Source organism: Rhinolophus sinicus, chromosome X, assembly GCF_036562045.2.
Source record: "Rhinolophus sinicus isolate RSC01 chromosome X, ASM3656204v1, whole genome shotgun sequence".
Classification (NCBI taxonomy): Eukaryota; Metazoa; Chordata; class Mammalia; order Chiroptera; family Rhinolophidae; genus Rhinolophus; species Rhinolophus sinicus.
In genome coordinates this window covers 45,014,437-45,035,115 of record NC_133768.1, presented here as the reverse complement: position 1 = coordinate 45,035,115, position 20,679 = coordinate 45,014,437, and the positions used below count along the sequence as shown (strand labels likewise).

General features: G+C 40.4%; 1 protein-coding gene across 2 annotated transcripts in view; it reads left to right on the top strand.

Annotated features, from left to right (window-relative positions):
• Nucleotides 1-2,774: 2,774 nt before the first annotated feature.
• The window catches only part of ZC3H12B (zinc finger CCCH-type containing 12B), a 191,055-nt gene continuing 173,150 nt past the window's right edge, over nucleotides 2,775-20,679 (top strand). For both annotated transcript variants that reach the window (XM_074323583.1, XM_074323581.1), the window contains exon 1: nucleotides 2,775-3,265. The gene's annotated coding sequence lies outside the window, so the exon portion shown is untranslated. The remainder of the gene's footprint in view (nucleotides 3,266-20,679) is intronic.

The following is a 20,679-nucleotide window of genomic DNA, read 5'->3' as shown; positions in this document are numbered from 1 at the left end:
ATGTGGGCAAAGAAGCTCAGATTTTATATTGAAACCCTACGAAAAATATTGAAGGAGTTTAAGTGCAGTAGTGACATAGTTCTTCATATATAGAAAGGAATATGGAAGAATTAAAGGTGACTAGCAAAATTGAAATATTTATTCCTCTGATTCACTGTAAATGTAATACATATATGCTATAGAATGTAACAAGTTCAACAAGTACACAAATTACAGATTTTATATAAATACAGGTGTGGGGACAGAGTCCCAGAGAACAGTTTCCAGGCTCTCAGCCTCAGGTAGTAGATGGCCATCAGCTGTGACTAGTTGGCCATCAGCTGTTACCAGTTTGCCATTAGCCACTGATATAACTGCCGTGGCTAAGCTAGCAAGCACAGGTTGCAGTTAGCTTGTTGGATTGCAGTTAGCAAGTGAGGTTGGTTGGCAGAGAAATGGACGGCAGGTTGCGGATCGTGAGGCTCCTGCTTCCTGTGTCTCCAACCTAGCCATCAGCGAGAATATAGTGGTATGACTCCCCTATCTATGGTTCTGTTGGTGTTCCTTTTTGGCTTCACCATATCCTGCGTTCTGGTGCAGGGAGCGGGAGCTGAGACCCCGCATGACACCCCATATGACAACAAGTTTTAGAAGATCTGAGCAAATTCTGTTAGAAGTCTGTTCCTGTGAGTCCTTGATGGTCCTTGAAAAATGTTGAACACTAAGGAATCGTCTTCCTTTGAACCTGAAAGGCATGTCTGTATCATATGGAAGGAAAAGTATAATCTGTGTGAGAACTTTATTCAAGCTCATAGTCATATTCACAGTTGTGATACATATTCCCTCTGTTGATTACAGTTTGTTGATTATTTCCATCTGGTACTTCTATTCAATTAGTCTCAGAGTGAGTCACTGTTTTTCACCTATCCATTGTTCTTCTCTTAAACATTTTCTGGCTGTTTAATCCTCGTAAAGTTTCATTTTAGTCTTATACTCCATTTGAGTTCTCCACTTACGTTTCATTAGCAATTCTTCTTGTGCTTCTCAGACTTCTTACACATGATCCAACTATTTTTACACTTCCTAAAATCTTTAAATCTTTTATTAAATAAACATCCATCAGGGCACATAATGTTTATAAATATGTTTATGTGGTGTATTAAGTTCAAAATTGTTGACATATTTTTATCATTACACATTACAGATTGTGGGGACAGAGTCCCAGAAAGCGGTTTCTAGGCTCTCGGCCTCACGTGGAAAGGTGCTGACTTGAGTAGTAGATGGCCGTCAGCTGTGGCTAGTTGGCCATCAGCTGTAACCAGTTAGCCAATTAGCCACAGATATATATGCCACGGCTGTGCTGGTTAGTCAGTTGGTTGGCAGGCAGGGAAGCGGACGGCAGGTTGCAGGTTGTGTGGATCCAGTCTCCAGTGAGACTATAGTGCCTCCATTGAGACTATAGTGGTATGACTCCCCTACCTATGGCTCTGTGGGTGTTCCTTTTTGGCCTAGCCATATCCTGCGTTCTTATGTGGGGAGCGGGACTAGAGACCCCGCAGGCCGCCTCGATCGACAAACGGCGCAGCGAGCAGGGTCTCCCGCATGACAAATGGCCCAGCATGCAGGGTCTCCTGCACAACACAAATCAAGTAAATAAGCCCCCAGAAAAACTACACAACTTTTGTAAACATTCACTATCTTCACTTGTAGCGAATGACATCAAATTAACATGTGTAGTTTGGGAAGGATCACTGGATACTTACATATTCATTAATTGGAAAGTTTTTGTAGATTTCTTTCCCAGATGAATCTTGGGGAAATATATTTAGGCACTTTACAGATATGGATGTATTTCAAAACGTGCAATCACTGCTCTGTGTTGGGTGCCCAAAGGGAAGTGGAAAGGAGCTACAGTTAGAAAAATAGAGGCAAGATCTTAGAGGACCCCGACTGCTAAGCTAGGGAGTTAGTCAGTACTTTATCCTTTATTATACGCAATAAGATCTCCTGAAAAATAGATCTAATTTTTACTGAGTGCTTACTCTGTACTAGAGTTATGTATGTGAAGTGCATGCTCTCATTTAATCCTCATAGCTATTATATAGGTACTATAATTATTCCCATTTTACAGATGAAACAGATTCATAGAGGTTAAACATCCTCGCTTAAGGAAATATAGCTACTCAGTGATGGGGCAGAAATTCAAAATTGGCTCTAACTCAAAGGCCCATTCTCTAAACCAGAGGGAAGTGAGAGTAGGAGATTTATGTTTCACAAAGATCGCTCTGGTAGAAGTATGAGAACAGATTGCAGGGAGACAAGTCTAAAGTCAGGGGAACCAGAAAGGATGCTTGTTGCAGTAGTCAAGAACTGTTAGGCCCTGTTAAGGGGCTGTCCCTTAACCATAGGAGTTAACGCAGATGAGTGACATGATCAGAGAAATTATTTTGAACATTCCTCAGGAAGCCCATGTGAAGGATGATAGGAGTGGAGGAGAGACTAAAAAATACATTAGGAGGTTGTTGGGATTGTCACTCTCCACCACCAAAGTATTTGTGGAGGGGCCAGGAGACGGTCTCATCTAAGCCCTTAAGGCTCTTCAGATTTGCAGAGCATCCGCCCCTTTCCCCATCTCACTTCTACTTTGACGATGTTCCATCCAGGCCCTGGGAAGGAGGTCTCCATGCACTTTCTTAGGTGGAGTACTGAGCTCTGACAGCCGCGCCAGCGGTGGCGGCGGTCGCCGGCGGGGGTGGAGCGCATGCGCGCGGTTGCTAGGCGACAGCAGTCAGGGCGCCGCGACTGTAACAGCGCCGGGGCTGTGTGAGTAGGCAGCGGCGCCAGAGGAGGAGGAGCACAAGGATGCAGCTGCCACCTTGGCCCAAGAGGGAGCCGCCGCTGCTCTATGTCCGCGGGGGCTGAGGGACGGGAATCAGGCCTGGGGGTCGCGTAGCTGAGGGGACCCGGGGCAGCAGTCCCGCCGGTGCTCCGGCCTAGTACTCCGGGAGGGTCCTGGCCTCCGGGCGAGGGCCTCCCCTTCATTGCCTCCCCTCGCCCCTCCACGTCGATGGTGGTGAATTTGGCGGCGCCAGGGAGCGCAAGGCACCAGGCTGTTTCCCTTGCACCCAGCTCCTCCTGGGGCGCGTCTCTGGCCCCTGCTCACGGACACCTGCGCCGCCGCCTCCTCTCGCTGGCTGAGCCCACCTCTGGCGGCGGGCGGGGGAGGGGCTCCCCCTGCAGGGGCTGAGTCGAGCTGGGCGACGACGGGGACCTTAGGAGAGTAGGGGTGAGTAGTGGCACCGCACTTGCCTGGTGCTGGGGCACGTTTCCGGCCTCCGGGGCCCCGGGAAGCGACTGAAGCGCTGCTTTCTCTTGCAGAAGCTTCTGACGCCTCTCGTACATCTGCTCGCGGCTCCCTATTCCCTTTGAGGTAGTTTTCCTTCTCAAAATCACCACTCTCAGCCTCAACCGCGGCGTCCAGGAATGTGGGGTCGGTGCTTAAGGCCTGGGTCTGCTTCTTAGATGCCATAAATGCTGATAGTTCTACGTACAATCATGTAGCCTGGTCCCTGATTCGGGGAAAGACTTTCCCAGTGACGAGCTCTCCTCTTTTTCCCTCGCTCTTGCTCTCAGGAGGCTCAGCTTGACCACAGGCTTCTCAAGAGTGGATTCTCAGGCTGCTATTGCTCCATGCCTCAAGGCTTGAACAGGCAGCTGGCGTGGCCCCTTTTCAGTTTTCGTGTGCCGGGAGCTTCAGACTCCTGACATATGAATTAGGAAGACAGTACTTATATTCAATAATGATAATGATAAAACTAGCAAACACACCACTTGACTTCCAAAGTGGCATCAAACTTGAAGTAGACAGAGTTGCTGATTGATAACAGGGGAAACAGGTTTTACGAAGTAACTACTCTTCATTCAGAATGATACCGGTATGATGAAACCTAAAATGCCCATAATAAAAGCGAAGATGTGTTGTGATCTATCGGTTCTCCCTGGGATAGACTGAATTTGGAACAGTTGCTTCCAAAAAAACATTGGCGTGAGGGACCTGAAGTGATATTTTGGACAGGGTGATAAAGATCCAAAGTTGTAAGGTGCTTTTTGAAAATTAGCAATATTATCTTTGAGGAATGAAGTTGTTTCATTAAAAGAAAATGTTGACAAAAATTATGGTTCACAGTTGATCCCTTTCAAAAGTAAACTGAATTTAGATTAACTAGTAATTTTGATTTTAAGGTACTTCTGTGCACAATGAAAGATGGGTTCCTTCTTTTATTTGACTCTTCCCTTCATATTGGTTTTTAAGCCATTTCAGGTTTCTATTATTAAACAAGTGGAAAAGAAGTACAATAATGGAAAAGCTAAATATAGTATTGGATAAATGGTTTTAAGCTAAAGATTTTTGAGAAGGATATAGATGTCATTTGTGATTAGATAACTTTATCTAGTGAATCAGTCAAAACTGACAACTCCCTGATAGTGGGTGAAATGCTTTGCTTTGGCAGTTTTCATGCTGTTTGAGTTATAGTTTAAAGCACGATATAATTCTGTTATCATTGCAAAATAATCGTGGACCTTAGCAAGTATTGTTTGTTTTGTGAATTGGCAAGCTGACATGCTTTCAGTTCCTAGATTTCCAAAGTTAAAGATTTTTTTGTTTTGGAAAAGCTCTTGATGAATTCAAGTCTGAGTTATTTGAAATAATAATGTACCATGTGGGTACTTGCTGTTCATCTTCACATACTTTTAGAACCAGGCAGTCATTGGATCCAGTTTAGAATTCTATTGTAATGAATATGGCTACAAAGGTGCCACGTACTCCAGAGCATTTACCTAGAGTGTCGTGACCATATTATAAGAGAATACTAACAGTTAATTTTGCAAGTACAATCAAGGCACTTGAACAGTAAACTCTGGATGAGTTAATTTTTAAAAAAATTGACTTTCAACATGCTTTTATTTTCTATCTTCTCCGAGTGCCCATTACTATACTAGGTACTGTGGAAAATAGAACAGAGACAGGTCCCAGGAGTTAATTGCTTGCCCATTGGAGAAAGAAAATGCATATATGAGAAATCATGGTCAACAATTAGAACATAGAGTAGTACAGAATAAGAGCCACAATAATTAAGAGTAAAGGGAGATCTTTGAAGTTTGGTGTTTGTCTGAGAAGGCTTTATAGAGAAAGTTAAACTTGAGTCATTTTTTGATAGAAGTATAGACTGTTGGAAGGGGGTGGTCAGCGTGGCATGAGCTAACGCGCTTGATTTTTCTAATCTTTGTGAATATTACTCTTCTTGATAAACCTAAAGAGGGAGGACTCTGTCAGTGGCAATTGACTCCTTTGTGTGGGCATAGTTTTTTTTTAATGAAAAATACTAAATTAATAAATTAAACATAAATAGCTTTTCACATATACATATTACAGAAGTCAGATGTAAAATAGTCATCCTATTTTCTGAGGCAAGTGAGAATGTTTTCTAAGCCGATACAGAGTTTTAAGTTCACATATTTTTAGAACCTGTTTATATATTACTTTATCCTGAGAGAGTTATAATCTATGTGTTTTGTTTAAAATTGATCTGATTAGTACACCTTAGCAGTATTAATATGCTCTAAAGACTATTTCTTGAAAAAGTAAATAATGGAAATTATATAAGCAACATGAATTTTTGTTTATTAAAGTATATAACTTAGTTTTAATACTGCTAAGTAGTACTACTATTTCTATTATTTTCTGAAAACAAAGGAGGGAGGGTATGTCAGAGTCCTGCAAATAGATGTCAGTCAAAGTTCTAATATAATTTTATTAGTAATGCATGTGTTAATATTTGGCAGCTAACATCAGTGTTTAAACTGCAATTACAAACCAGCAAAACTTACTTTCGTGCTTTTCTAATAACTTTTGCAGTGTTGCTAATTAGTTATATGACTAATAGTTTTGTGGGTTTTAGTCAACCATTGTAAGTTAATGTTTGTATATAGAAAAATAACAATAAGAAACTATCCTACAATTATTACATCAGAAGAGAGATATGTCCCTCCCCCAACAGAAATTCACATATTAGAGTGACAAATACAAAGAAATCTTAAGTTAATACACAGATTTACTCTAAGGAAAAATATACCAAACTGGAAATATTATAAGCCTCCCATCTTATACTTTCCATTTGGTATCTTTTGCTGCCAGCAATAGTCTTCTCTGATTACCGTTATTACTAATAAACTTTAATTCACAGTAGATAATAGTTTTAATAAATATAATAATTGTTTTGAGCATCCTCTACTTAGGTCATCAGCAATTATTTAAATAAACAAGTTAGAAAACAGAATGGTCCACAGAGATAGTCAATGAATATTTGAACATTGTTGGAAATTAACCAGTTAAGAGAAAGCAAAATATATTCAGAAGGCATTGGTGTTAGTCTCCTTTGCTAAGCAATTATTTAGTTGCTTATGCTGGTATCAAAAGGGAAAATCTTTGGAAAGAGAACTGGTGAATTCAAATAATGGGCAAACTGCTGAGAAAATAAAATTACCTTATGTTAACTTCTAAGTAGTATGGTGGTTTAAGGCAGGTACACATCTTAGGTAAATTGCTAAATCTCAGTGGTGGCAACATGAGAAATAGGGTAAGGAGTTGTCAGTTTGTGTTATTATATAATATTAATAGGTAACTAAATAATTTTACCATATTGCTGAGTTGGGAGGTAGAGCAGCATTACACTAAGAACCAATGATGTATCCGTAAGTTATAATTTTCCTTAAATATGTCATTTAAAGAGTGCTATTGCATTATTTTTTAAATAATTTTTTATTTCTCAATTACACTTGGCATACAATATTATATTAGCTTCAGGTGTACAACATAGTGATTAGCCATTTATGTAACTTATGAAGTGATCACCCTGATAAATCTAGTACACATTTGACACCATATATAGTTATTACAATATTATTGACTATATTCCCTATGCTATTCTTTACATCCCCATGCCTATTTTGTTACTATTAAATTGTACTTCTTAATCCCTTCCCCTTTTTTGCCTATCCCCCCAACACCCTTCCAATCTGGCAACCATCAAAATGTTCTTTGTATCTGTGAGTTTATTTCTGTTTTTTATGTTTATTTTGTTCTTTAGATTCCAATATAAGTAAAAGCATATGGTATTTGTCTTTCTCTGTCTGACTTATTTCACTTAACATAATATCTTCTAGATCCATCTATGTTGGATCTAGTTAATGTTGCCATCTTGTCTGGATGGCAAGATTTCATTCTTTTCTATGGCTGAATAATATTCCATTGTATATGTGTACTACTACTTTATCCATTCATCTATTGATGGACACTTAGGTCGCATCCATATCTTAGTTATTATAAATAATGCTGCAATGAATATATGGATGTATATATCTTTTTGAATTAGTGTTTTGGGTTTCTTCGGATAAATACCCAAAAGTGGAATTACTGGGTCCTTGTTTGTCTCGTTATATGCATTGTTTTAACGTCTATTTTGTCAAACATAAGTACTGATACCCCAGCTTTTCTTTTTTTGTTTCCATTTTCATGAAATATCTTTTTCCATCCCTTTACGTTCAGTCTGTGTGTGTCTTTTGATCTGAAGTGAGTCTCTTGTAGGCAGCATATGTAAAGGTCTTGTTTTCTTATCCATTCAGCCACCCTATATTTTGACTGGAGCGTTTACTCCATTTACATTTAACGTAATTGTTGATAGATATGTAGTTATTGTTATTTTATTCATACTTTTTTTTTTTTTATAGAGGCAGCCACATCTCTGGGTGATTTTTTTTTTTTTATTAAATTTATTGCGGTGACAATTGTTAGTAAAATTACATAGATTTCAGGTGTACAATTCTGTATTACATCATCTATAAATCCCATTGTGTGTTCATCACCCAGAGTCAGTTCTCCTTCCATCACCATATATTCGATCTCCCTTACCCTCAACTCCCACCCCCCACCCCCCACCCCCCACCCCCCTTACCCTCTGGCAACCACTAAACTATTATCTGTGTCTATAAGTTTCTGTTTCTCATTTGTTTGTCTTGTTCTTTTGTTGTTTTTGGTTTATATACCACATATCAGTGAAATCACATGGTTCTCTGCTTTTTCTGTCTGACTTATTTCGCTCAGCATTACTCTCTCAAGATCCATCCATGTTGTCACAAATGTTCCTATATCATCTTTTCTTACCGCCGAATAGTATTCCATTGTATATATATACCACAACTTCTTTATCCATTCATCTATTGAAGGACATTTTGGTTGTTTCCATGTCTTGGCCACCGTAAACAAAGCTGCAATGAACATTGGAGCACATGTGTCTTTATCTATAAATGTTTTCAGATTTTTTTGGTAAATACCCAGGAGAGGGATTGCTGGGTCATATGGCAATTCTATTCGTAATTTTTTGAGGAACCTCCACACTGCCTTCCATAACAGCTGCACCAGTCTGCATTCCCACCAACAGTGTATGAGGGTTCCTTTTTCTCCACAGCCTCTCCAACATTTACTATTTGTCTTGTTGATGACATACTTTTAAATCTTTTTTCATTTTTTTGTCTTAAAGAAGTCCCTCTAAGCTTCCTTGTAATATTGATTTGGTGATGATGAACGCCATTCGCTTTTTTGTGTCTGGGAAGCTCTTTACCTGTCATTCAATTCTAAGTGATAGCTTTGCTGTGTAGAGTAATCTTTTTTTTTTAGAGATTTTATTGGGGAAGGGGAACAGGGCTTTATTGGGGAACAGTGTGTACTTCCAGGACTTTTTATTTTTTTTCCTCCAAGTCAAGCTGTTGTCCTTTCAATCTTAGTTGTGGAGGGTGCCGTTCAGCTTCATGTTGTTGTCCTTTCAGTCTTAGTTGTGGAGGGCACAGCTCAGCTCCAGGTCCAGTTGCCATTGCTAATTGCAGGGGGCGCAGCCCACAATCCCTTGCGGGAGTCAAACCGGCAACCTTGTGGTTGAGAGAACGCGCTCCAACCAACTGAGCCATCTGGGAGCTCAGTGGCAGCTCAGTTCAAGGTGCTGTGTTCAATCTTAGTTGCAAGGGGTGCTGCCCACCCTCCCTTGCGGGACTTGAGGAATTGAACTGGCAACCTTGTGGTTGAGAGGATGCGCTCCAACCAACTGAGCCATCTGGGAGCGCAGCAGCAGCTCAGTTCAAGGTGTGTTCAATCTTAGTTGCAGGGGGCGGAGCCCACCATCCCTTGTGGGACTTGAGGAATTGAACTGGCAACCGTGTGGTTCAGAGCCCACTGGGCCATGTGGGAATTGAACCGGCAGTCTTCGGAGTTAGGAGCACTGAGCTCCAACCACCTGAGCCACCGGGCCGGCCCTGGGTAGAGTAATCTTGATTGCAGGGCTTTGCTTTTCGTCACTTTCAATATTTCCTGCCAATCCCTTCTGGCCTGCAAAGTTTTTGTTGAGAAATCAATCAGCTGACAGTTTATTTTCTAATTAGTTTCAGGTGTACAAAGCAATGTACTAGACATTTATACCGCTCACAAAGTGATAACCACCTCCCCCATTCTACTACCCCTCTGACATCGCACACAGCCATTACATTTCCACTGTCTCTATTCCTTATGCTGTACCCCACTTCCTGTGAATGTATATATGTGTATATATATGTATATATATATACACACATATATATATATATATGTATATATATAAAAAATTATAGTTGACATTCATTTTTATTAACCTTCAAGTTCAGGTGTACACTGCTGTGGTCAGGCACCTACACCATCCATGAAGTGGTCGCCCTAATAAGACAAGTGTCCATCAGATACAGTACAAAATCTTTACAACATTATTCATTATATTCCCCAAACTGTCTTTTGCATCCCCGTGGCAATTTTGTGGTTACTGATTGTGCTTTCTTGGGCACTCCCTTGTATGTAACACTGCTTTTCTCTTGCTATTTTATGATGATTTATTTGTCTTTAACCTTTAACACTTTAATTATGATGTGTCCTGGGGGCCTATTTCGGTTCATCTTGTGTTTATGACTCTTTGCGCTTCCTGGGCTTGTATGTCTATTTCTTTTGCCAGGATAGGGAAGTTTTCCATCATTATTTCATCAAGTAGGCTCTCCATTTCTAGCTCTCTTTGGCTTCTCATATCCCTATCATGTGAATGTTGGTACGCCTGATGGTGTCACAGAGGCCCCTTAAACTATCGTCATTTTTTGGACTTTTTTTTCCTTTTACTATTCTCATTGGGTGGTTTCTGCTACCTACTCTTCCAAATCACTGATTCGATCCTCTGGTTCATCCAATATACTATTGATTCCCTCTAGTGTTTTCTTCATTTTAGTTATTGTAGTCTTCATTTCTTTTTTTAAAATTTATTGAGGTGACAATTGGTAGTAAAATTTCGTAGATTTCAGGTGTACAATTCTGTATTACATCATCTATAAATCCCATGTGTGTTCACCACCCAGAGTCAGTTCTCTTTCCATCACCATATATTTGATCCCCCTTACCCTCATCTCCTACCCCCCACCCCCCTTACCCTCTGGTAACCACTAAAATATTGTCTGTGTCTATGAGTTTTGTTTCTCATTTGTTTGTCTTCTTCTTTTGTTGTTTTCGGTTTATATACCACATATAAGTGAAATCATATGGTTCTCTGCTTTTTCTGTTTGACTTATTTCGCTTAGCATTATACTCTTAAGATCCATCCATGTTGTCATAAATGTTCCTATATCATCTTTTCTTACCACCGAATAGTATTCCATTGTGTATATATACCACACCTTCTTTATCCATTCATCTATGGAAGGACATTTTGGTTGTTTCCATGTCTTGGCCACTGTAAACAAAGCTGCAATGAACATTGGAGCACACGTGTCTTTATGTATAAATGTTTTCAGATTTTTTTGGTAGATACCCAGGAGAGGGATTGCTGGGTCATATGGTAATTCTATTAGTAATTTTTTGAGGAACCTCCACACTGCCTTCCATAACAGCTGCACCAGTCTGCATTCCCACCAACAGTGTATGAGGGTTCCTTTTTCTCCACAGCCTCTCCAACACTTGTTACTATTTGTCTTGTTGATGATTGCCATTCTGACTGGGTGAGGTGATATCTTATTGTGGTTTTTATTTGCATTTGTCTGATGATTAGTGATGTTGAGCATTTTTTCATATGTCTATTTGCCATTTGTATATCCTCCTTGAGAATGTTCCATGTACACTAGAAAAAAATGTATAGTCTGATGTTAGGATGAAGTGCTCTATATATTTCAATTATGTCCATTTCATTTAACGTGTCATTTAGGGCTGCTATTTCGTTATTTACTTTCTGTTTGGATGATCTATTCATAGCTGTCAATGATGTATTTAAGTCCCCTAGTATAATTGTGTTTTGGTCAATTTCTCCCTTTAGTTCTGTTAATAGTTGCTTGGTACATTACGGTGCTCCCTGATTGGGGGCATAAATATTGATGAATGTTATGTCTCTTTGTTGTATAGACCCCTTTACCATTATGAAATGTCCATCTTTGTCTCTTGTTAACTTTTTCACCCTGAACTCTGTTTCATCTGGTATCATCAGTATGGCTACACCTGATTTTCTCTGGATACCATTTCCTTGGAGTGTCAATTTCCACCCTTTCACTTTGAGTGTATGCTTGTCCTTGTAGCTGAGATGTGTCTCTTGAGACAACATATGGTTGGGTTTAGTTTTTTGATCCAATCTGCTACTCTGTGCCTTTTTATTCGTGAGTTCAGTCCATTTACATTTCTGATGGAGTCAGAAAGTTCTTGTAGAGTTCTTTAGTTTCTTTGAAGTCTCAAGTCTCTTTCTTCTTCCTTTTGTGTAATTTCCAGGTTTCTGTCTTTGATGTCACTTATTCTTTCCTCCATCTGGTCAACTCTGCTACCTAAGCTGGTTATTTCATTCTTAATTTCTTCTATTGAGTTCTTAATCTCCAGAAATTCTATTTGGTTCTTTTTTTTTTTTTTTTTTTTTTAAGATTTTATTGGGGAAGGGAAACAGGACTTTATTGGGGAACAATGTGTACTTCCAGGACTTTTTTCAAAGTTAAGTTGTTGTCCTTTCAATCTTAGTTGTGGAGGGCACAGCTCAGCTCCAGGTCCAGTTGCCGTTGCTACTTGCAGGGGGCACAGCCCACCATCCCTTGCGGGAGTCGAGGAATTGAACTGGCAACCTTGTGGTTGAGAATCTGGGCTCCAACCAACAACTGAGCCATCCGGGAGGCAGCTCAGCTCAAGGTGCCGTGTTCAATCTTAGTTGCAGGGGGCACTGCCCACCGTCCCTTGCGGGACTCGAGGAACTGAACTGGCAACTTTGTGTGAGAGCCCACTGGCCCATGTGGGAATCGAACCGGCAGCCTTCGGAGTTAGGAGCACTCTAACCGCCTGAGCCACCGGGCCGGCCCCTGGTTCTTTTTTAAAATTTCAGTCTCTTTCGTAAAATGTTCATGTTGTTCTTTGATTGTGTTTCTGAGTTCATTAAACTGCCTCTGTGTGTTTTCTTGCATCTCGTTGAGTTTTTTTCCGAAGTGCAATCTTGAATTCTCTGTCATTTAAGTCACATATTTCCATATCTTTAAGTTTCTTTTCTGGAGACTTTTCACTTTCTTTCTGAGCTGTCTTGTTGCCTTGGTTTTCATGGCAATTACTGATTTATTATTTCTCTTCCTAGACATCTACAGGAGTGGCTTCTGCAACAGGTTGATAGGAAGAGGTCTTTCTTTTGTTTTCCAGTACTTGTTGGTAGAATGTTTTATTTTTCTCTCTGACTGCAGCCTTCTTTCCTCTCTCACAAGGTAGTGCTATGTTTTCTCTGCACTATTCCAGCTTCTCACACAATGGGTGGATTCCGTGGGAGACGAGCTTCTCCTCTGTTAATAGTTCGCCTGTGTCACAGGTCGCAGTGTCCATGTGGGTATGTGGAGAGGTTTTGAATTTCCAAACCTCTTCCTGCACCAGATTCAGAGCTCTTATGTTTCAGCAGTTCTGTTTACTCCTGCAGGGATCCGCCCAGATAAGTGGGGCCAGTGGTGGGGTGAGTTTTGAGAGGTGTCCCAGAGCAATGCTGGCGACCACCACCACAGCCGGTCCTGCTTCCACAGTTCCCTCCCTTTTGCCGGAACTATTTGGGCTGTGAATCTGTGTCTGTGGTCCACAGTTCTCAGAACAGCAAATATTCTGTTATTTTGATCTGACACTGCTACACTTCCGCTTCTAGCACTGGGAATGTGGGGGCAGGGTGAACCCTGGGAGGATAGGGAGAGGGCAGCTAGTCTTAGTGCCTAAGGCTTCCATTCTCTGCTTGGCAGTGAGGGCTTAAAGCACCGTTTTCAGCCTTCTTCCCTAAGTGTTTTCTCCGAGGTCTCTGCCATGAGCGTTGGGTTAAGCCGTGGTATATGCTGTCCCCTCAGCCCTGTGGTCCATAAGTGGAGCCCTAGTAGGCCGAGTTCTTTCCTCTCCCGCAGCTGCGGTAGTTCCGGGATGCAGCGAGCTCGGAGCACTGAGGTAGGTCTGCGTCCTGTGCCTGCGCGGCTCTGTCTTCGCACTTCTCCCTTCCCTCCTCATCCACTCTTGCGTTTTGCCCACCTTTCGGTGAATTTAGTAGTGGGCCTCTTCGTCTTGCCTGTCTGCTGTGCAGGGAGTCCTTTGTGGAGTTATAGTTGTTAAATTAGTTTAAATTCCAGGGGAGATTTACAGAGACTCACCTCACGCTGCCGTTTTGATGACGTCTCTCCGTAGTCTTCATTTCTGACTGGTTCTTTTTTACGTTTTCAATCTTCATTTTCATGTTTCTTATTTCTGTGTTGAAGTTCTCCCTGAGATCATTGAGCATCCTTATAACTAGTGTTTTGGACTCTGAGTCTGGTAGATTGCTTGTCTCCATTTTGCTTAGTTCGTTTTTTGGAGTTTTGTTCTGTTCTTTCATTTGGGGCATATTTCTTTGCTGATTTTGGCTGCCTCCCTGTTTTTGTTTCTATATATTAGGTAGAACTGCTATGTCTCTGAGTCTTGGTAGAGTGGCCTTATGTAGTAGATGTCCTGTTGGGCCATTGGCACAGTCTCCCCAGTCACCTGAGTCAGGAGTTCCACATGTGTCCCTTGTGTGAGTTGTGAATACTCTCCAGTTGTAGTTGAATCTTGATTGCTGTTGGCATGCCAGTGGGAGGAATTCACACTCAGGATGATTGGTTGTGAGGATTGGCCATAACTACAGTGGAGGAGCTATTGTGCAGGTGCTGACCCTATGGAGCAAGATTCGCTTTAGCGGGGCTCTGGTGCTTATCAAGTCTGGTCTTTGGGGGTGTTGTTTGTGGAGGTGGTTGGGTTGTGCTCTGGTGTGGTCTGAGGCTGGCCACCAGTGCGTTGGTTCTGGGGCCTCTTGGGAGGGGCTCTGGTGCAGGCCAAGGTCAGCAACTGCCAGTTCCCTTCCAGGAGCCACTTAGTATGAGGTACAAAGTGATCTGAAGATTGTTGCCACTTGTGCTGGGCTTGGAGGTGCCTACAAGAGGCTAATCAGCAAACAGGCTAGCTGCTGCTAGTGCCGGGCTTGGGACTGCTTAGCAAGAGTTACAGGCCATGCTGAGGCCAGATGCTGTTTGTGTTTGGTTTGCGAACCTTTGAGAGATTTTAGGAAAACCTGCAGCATGAGTCAAGACAGGCTGTTTGTATGGAAAAGCCACTGGTAGTGGCTTGAGTGGGCCCACAAGTTGGATGGGATGGGGTCTCATGGAATCTCTAGGGTGAGGCAAACGGTTTTAGCTAGGTTGATGGAGATTCAGACATGGCATCTGCCTGGGAGTGCAAGCTGAGTGTTGGGAGGGCTCAACAACAGAACAGTGGCTTCTGCCAGCACTTGTGTCTGTGAGAAACATGTCCTCCATTCTTTGCCATGAAGCCAGATAATTCAATTACCTCCCCCCCACATGTCCCGGGTGCTTTTTGAGCTGCTGCCACAGTACTTGAGCTCAGAGCATGTGAGTCCATCAGCAATTAAGTCTGTGTGCAGGCCTTTTAAGAAGAAAGTCTGGGATTCCAGCAGCCCTCTCTCTCACTTAGCCATAATGTCTGCTAGTTTTCATAGCCAGAATTTATGGGGACTTCTCTCCCAAGCATTGGAACTATGGGCTGGGAAGCCTGGTGTGAGGCTGGGATCCCTTGCTCCTTAGGAGGGACCCCTGCAGCTGAGATATCCCTCCTGATTTTTAACTGCCACACGTGGGTGTGGGACCAATCTGTTCCTCATCTTCGCCCTGCCTACCAGTCCCTACGTGGCTTCTCCTGTATGTCCATAGTTATAAGACTTCTGTGCAGCCAGACTTCAGGTGATTCTCAATGATGGTTGTTCTGGAATTTAGTTGTAATTTTGATGTAATTGTGGGAGGAGGCAAGCACAGCGAGTACTCTGCCATCTTGAGTGGAAGCCCCTGTTATCATATTCTTCTTCTTCTTTTTTTGATTGTTGTATTCTGCATTTACAGAGGAAGAATTTCAAGAACTTAATTTTTCAGGGCAAACAGGTTGTGAGATTTTTTTCACTTAGTATTCCAAATACAGACATTAACTCCAGCAAGCTGGAACAGATAGCTTCGTGGAGAGAGAGCAGACTAGACCCAGGATTTGAAGATGGGGTTTACACATCGGAATTAGCACTCCAACGCCATCTGAATCTGTGGTCCATTTTGATCTTTGGTTTTCTTACCAGTAAGAGTTACAGCAAATCAATGATTTTCAAACTGGTGCAAGAGCTCTATGGAGCAGCTAGGTTTTGGATTCCCCACCTCTACAACAGCTAATGCATCAAGCTTTTTTTTTCTTTTAAATCCTTTAAGATTTCTCATAAATAAAATCTAGTCCAGTGAGTTTACAAATCAGTAGAGTAGATAAAGCTTCCATCACCCAAGGATCTAAATGTTCCATAGTTTTCTAATCAGGCAAACTCATAGTTATGCACAAAGCAGCATTTTGATTCATAAATTGGGAAACAGTGAACTGAGTGAAGCCCAGGTCAAGGAATTTGGAACATTAGCCAAATTCTTTCTTTCCTTCTTTCCTTCTTCCTTCCTTCCTTCCTTCCTTCCTTCCTTCCTTCCTTCCTTCCTTCCTTCCTTCCCTTTTTTTTTGTCTCAGGTGTACAAAACAATGTAATAGTTAGACATTTATCATTTATATCACTCACACAGTGGTAACTCCCCTCCCCCATCTACTACCCCTCTGACATCACATAGAGCCATTACATTTCCACTGTCTCTATTCCTAATGCTGTACTCCACTTCTTGTAACCATATATATATAATTGTAGTTGACATTCATGATTGTTCAGCTTCAGCTTCAGGTATACAGTGTGGTGATCAGGCATCTACATCATCCCTGAGGTGGTCCTCCTAATGAGACAAGTGTCCATCGGATACCCTACAAAATCTTTATAAAATTATTGATTACATTCCCAAAATTGACTTTCGTATCCCCATGGCAATCTTGTGGTTACTGACTGTGCTTTCTAATCCCCTCACCTTCCCCCTTATCCCCACCCCCCCTCCCATCTAGCAACCCTCAGTTTTTCCTCTATGTCTCTGAGACTGTTTCTGATTAGTTCATTCATTTATTCTTTTCTTTAGATTCCACATATAAGTGAGATCATATGGTATTTGTCTTTCTCTGTCTGACTTATTTCACTTAACATAATGTTCTCTAGGTCCATCCATATTGTTGCAAATGGTAAGATTTCATTCTTCTTTATGGCTGCGTAATACTCCATTGTATAAATGTACCACAGTTTCTTAATCCAGTCGTCTACCGATGGGCATTTCGGTTGTTTCCATGTCTTGGCTATTGTGTATAGTGCTGCAATAAACATAGGGGTGCATAAATTTTTTTCTAATCAGAGTTTTGGATTTCTCCGGATAGATACCTAGGAGTGGAATTGCTAGGTCATAAGGTAGTTCCATTTTCAGATTTTTGAGATACCTCCATACTGTTTTCCATAGTGGCTGCACCAATCTGCAATCCCACCAACAGTGCACAAGGGTTCCCTTTTCTCCACATCCTCACCAGCACTTGTTGTTTGTTGATTTATTGATGATAGCCATTTTGACTGGGGTGAGGTGGTATCTCATTGTGGTTTTTATTTGCATTTCTCTAATGATTAGTGAGGTTGAGCATTTTTTCATATGTCTGTTTGCCATCTGTATGTCCTCTAGAAAAATGTCTCTTCATGTCCTCTGTCCATTTTTAATTGGGTTGTTTGTATTTTTGGAGTTGAGTGGAGTGAGTTTTTTTTTTAATCAATTTTGGATATTAATCACTTATCGGATATATCATTGGCAAATATCTTCTCCCATTCAGTAGGATCCCTTTTGTTTTATTGATGGTTTCCTTTGCTGTGAAAAAACTTTTTAGTTTGATGTAATCCCACATGTTTATTTTCTCTCTTACTTCCCTTGCCCGAAGGGATATATCAGTAAAAATCTTACTCCGGGTAATGTCTGTAAAGTTTCTTCCTATATTTTCTTCTAGGAATTTTATGGTTTCAGATCTTACATTTAAGTCTTTAATCCATTTTGAATTTATTCTTGTATATGGTGTAAGGAGGTGGTCCAGCTTCATTTTTTTGCATGTGTCTGTCCAGGTTTCCCAGCACCATTTATTGAATAGACTGTCTTTACCCCACCATAAATTCTTGCTTCCATTGTCGTAGATTAAATGACCATATAGGCATGGATTTATTTCTGGGCTCTCTTTTCTGTTCCATTGATCTATATGTCTGTTTTTATGCCAGTACCATGCTGTTTTGATTACTGTAGCCTTGTAGTATAATTTGATGTCAGGTATGGTGATACCTCCCACTTTGTTCTTATTTCTCAAAATTGCCAAGGTTATTCGGGGTCTTTTATGGTTCCATATAAATTTTAGGATTATATGTTCTGTTTCTGTGAAAAATGTCCTTGGTAGTTTGATAGGAATTGCATTGAATCTGTATATTGCCTTAGGCAGTATGGACATTTTAACTACATTAATTCTTCCTATCCATGAACATGGTATGTGTTTCCATCTATTTGTATCTTATTTAATTTCTCTCTTCAGTGTCTTATAATTTTCCGAGTACAGATCTTTTACTTCTTTGGTTAAATTTATTCCCAGGTATTTCGTCATTTTTAAGCAATAGTAAGTGTGATTGTTTACTTAATTTCTCTTTCTGATATTTTATTATTGGTATATACAAATGCAACTGATTTATGAATATTAATTTTGTATCCTGCTACTTTACTAAATTAATCTATTAGCTCTAATAGTTTCTTGGTGGAGTCTTTTGGGTTCTCTATATATAATATCGTGTCGTCTGCATATAATGACGATTTTACTTCCGCCTTATCAATTTGGTTGTGTTTTGTTTCTTTTTCTTATCTGATTGCTGTGGCTAGAACTTCCAGCACTATGTTGAATAGAAGTGGAGAAAGTGGGCAACCTTGCCTTGTTCCTGATCTTGAGGGGAATGGTTTTAGCTTTTCCCCATTGAGTATGATGTTAACTGTGGGTTAATCACATATGGCCTTTATTATGTTGAGATATGATCCCTCTATTCCCACTTTCTTAAGGGTTTTGATCATAAATTGCTGCTGGATTATATGAAATGCTTTTTCTGCATCTATTGATGTCATCGTGTAATTTTTATTTTTCATTTTGTTAACGTGGTGTATCACATTATTGATTTGCGGATGTTAAACCACCCTTGTATACTTGGAATGAATCCCACTTGATCATGCTGTATGATATTTTTAATGTATTGTTAAATTGTGTTCGCTAATATTTTGTTGAGGATTTTTGCATCTATGTTCATTAGGGATATTGGCCGGTAGTTTTCTTTTTTTGTAATGTCTTTGTCTGATTTTGAGATCAGGGTGATAGTGGCCTCGGAAAAAGTGTTTGGGAGCCTTCCCTCCTTCTGAATTTTTTGGAATAGCTTGAGGAGAATAGGTGATAATTCTTTTTTGAATGTTTTGTAAAATTCACCTGTAAAGCCATCTGGTCCAGGGCTTTTGTTTGTTGGGAGATTGTTGATTACTGATTCAATTTCCCTGGTGGTAATCAGTCTATTCAGGTTTTCTGTTTCTTCTTGAGTTAGCCTTGGAAGGTTGTATGCTTCTAGAAAATTGTCCATTTCTTCCAGATTGTCAAATTTGTTGGCATATAGTTGCTCATAGTAATTTCTTAAAATTTTTTGTATTTCTGTGGTGTCTGTTGTCACTTCTCCTCTTTCATTTCTGATTTTATTAATTTGGGTCCTCTCTCTCTCTTTTTTTTTTTTTTTTTTTAATGAGTCTGGCTAAAGGCTTGTCGATTTTGTTTATCTTCTCTAAAAACCAACTTGGATTCATTGATCTTTTGTATTGTTTTTTGGTCTCTATTTCATTTATTTCCACTCTGATCCTTATTGTCTTCTTCCTTGTACTCCCTTCGGGCTTATTTTGCTGTTCTTTTTCCGGACCCCATAAGTGTGAAGATAAACTGTTGATTACTAATTTTTCTTGTTTCTTTAGGTAGGCCTGCAATGCTATGAATTTCCCTCTTAGCACTGCTTTCACTGAATACAATAGATTTTGGATCTTCGTGTTTTCATTTTCGTTTACTCGAGATATATTTTCATTTCTTTCTTGGTAACATTGTTGACCCATTCATTATTTAGTAACTTGTTATTTAGCCTCCATGTATTTGTGTATCTTCCAGTAGTTTTCCTGTAGTTGATTTGTTTTTATTTATTTATTTATTTATTTATTTATTTATTTATTTTTTAATTAAATTTATTGGGGTGACAATTGTTAGTAAAATTACATAGATTTCAGGTGTACAATTCTGTATTACATCATCTATAAATCCCATTGTGTGTTCATCACCCAGAGTCAGTTCTCCTTCCATCACCATATATTCGATCCCCCTTACCCTCATCTCCCACCCCCCACCCCCCGCCCCCCTTACCCTCTAGCAACCACTAAACTATTGTCTGTGTCTATGAGTTTCTGTTTCTCATTTATTTGTCTTGTTCTTTTGTTGTTTTTGGTTTATATACCACATATCAGTGAAATCGCATGGTTCTCTGCTTTTTCTGTCTGACTTGTTTTGCTCAGCATTACTCTCTCAAGATCCATCCATGTTGTCACAAATGGTCCTATATTATCTTTCCTTACCACCGAATAGTATTCTATTCTGTATATATACCACAACTTCTTTATCCATTCATCTATGGAAGGACATTTTGGTTGTTTCCATGCCTTGGCCACTGTAAACAAAGCTGCAGTGAACATTGGAGCACACGTGTCTTTATGTATAAATGTTTTCAGATTTTTTGGGTAGATACCCAGGAGAGGGATTGCTGGGTCATATGGTAATTCTATTCGTAATTTTTTGAGGAACCTCCACACTGCCTTCCATAATGGCTGCAGCAGTCTGCATTCCCACCAACAGTGTATGAGGCTTCATTTTTCTCCACAGCCTCTCCAACCCTTGTTACTCTTTGTCTTGTTGATGATAGCCATTCTGACTGGGGTGAGGTGATATCTCATTGTGGTTTTTATTTGCATTTCTCTGATGATGAGTGATGTTGAACATTTTTTCATATTTCTATTTGCCATTTGTATGTCCTCTTTGGAGAAATGTCTCTTCACGTTGTCTCCCCA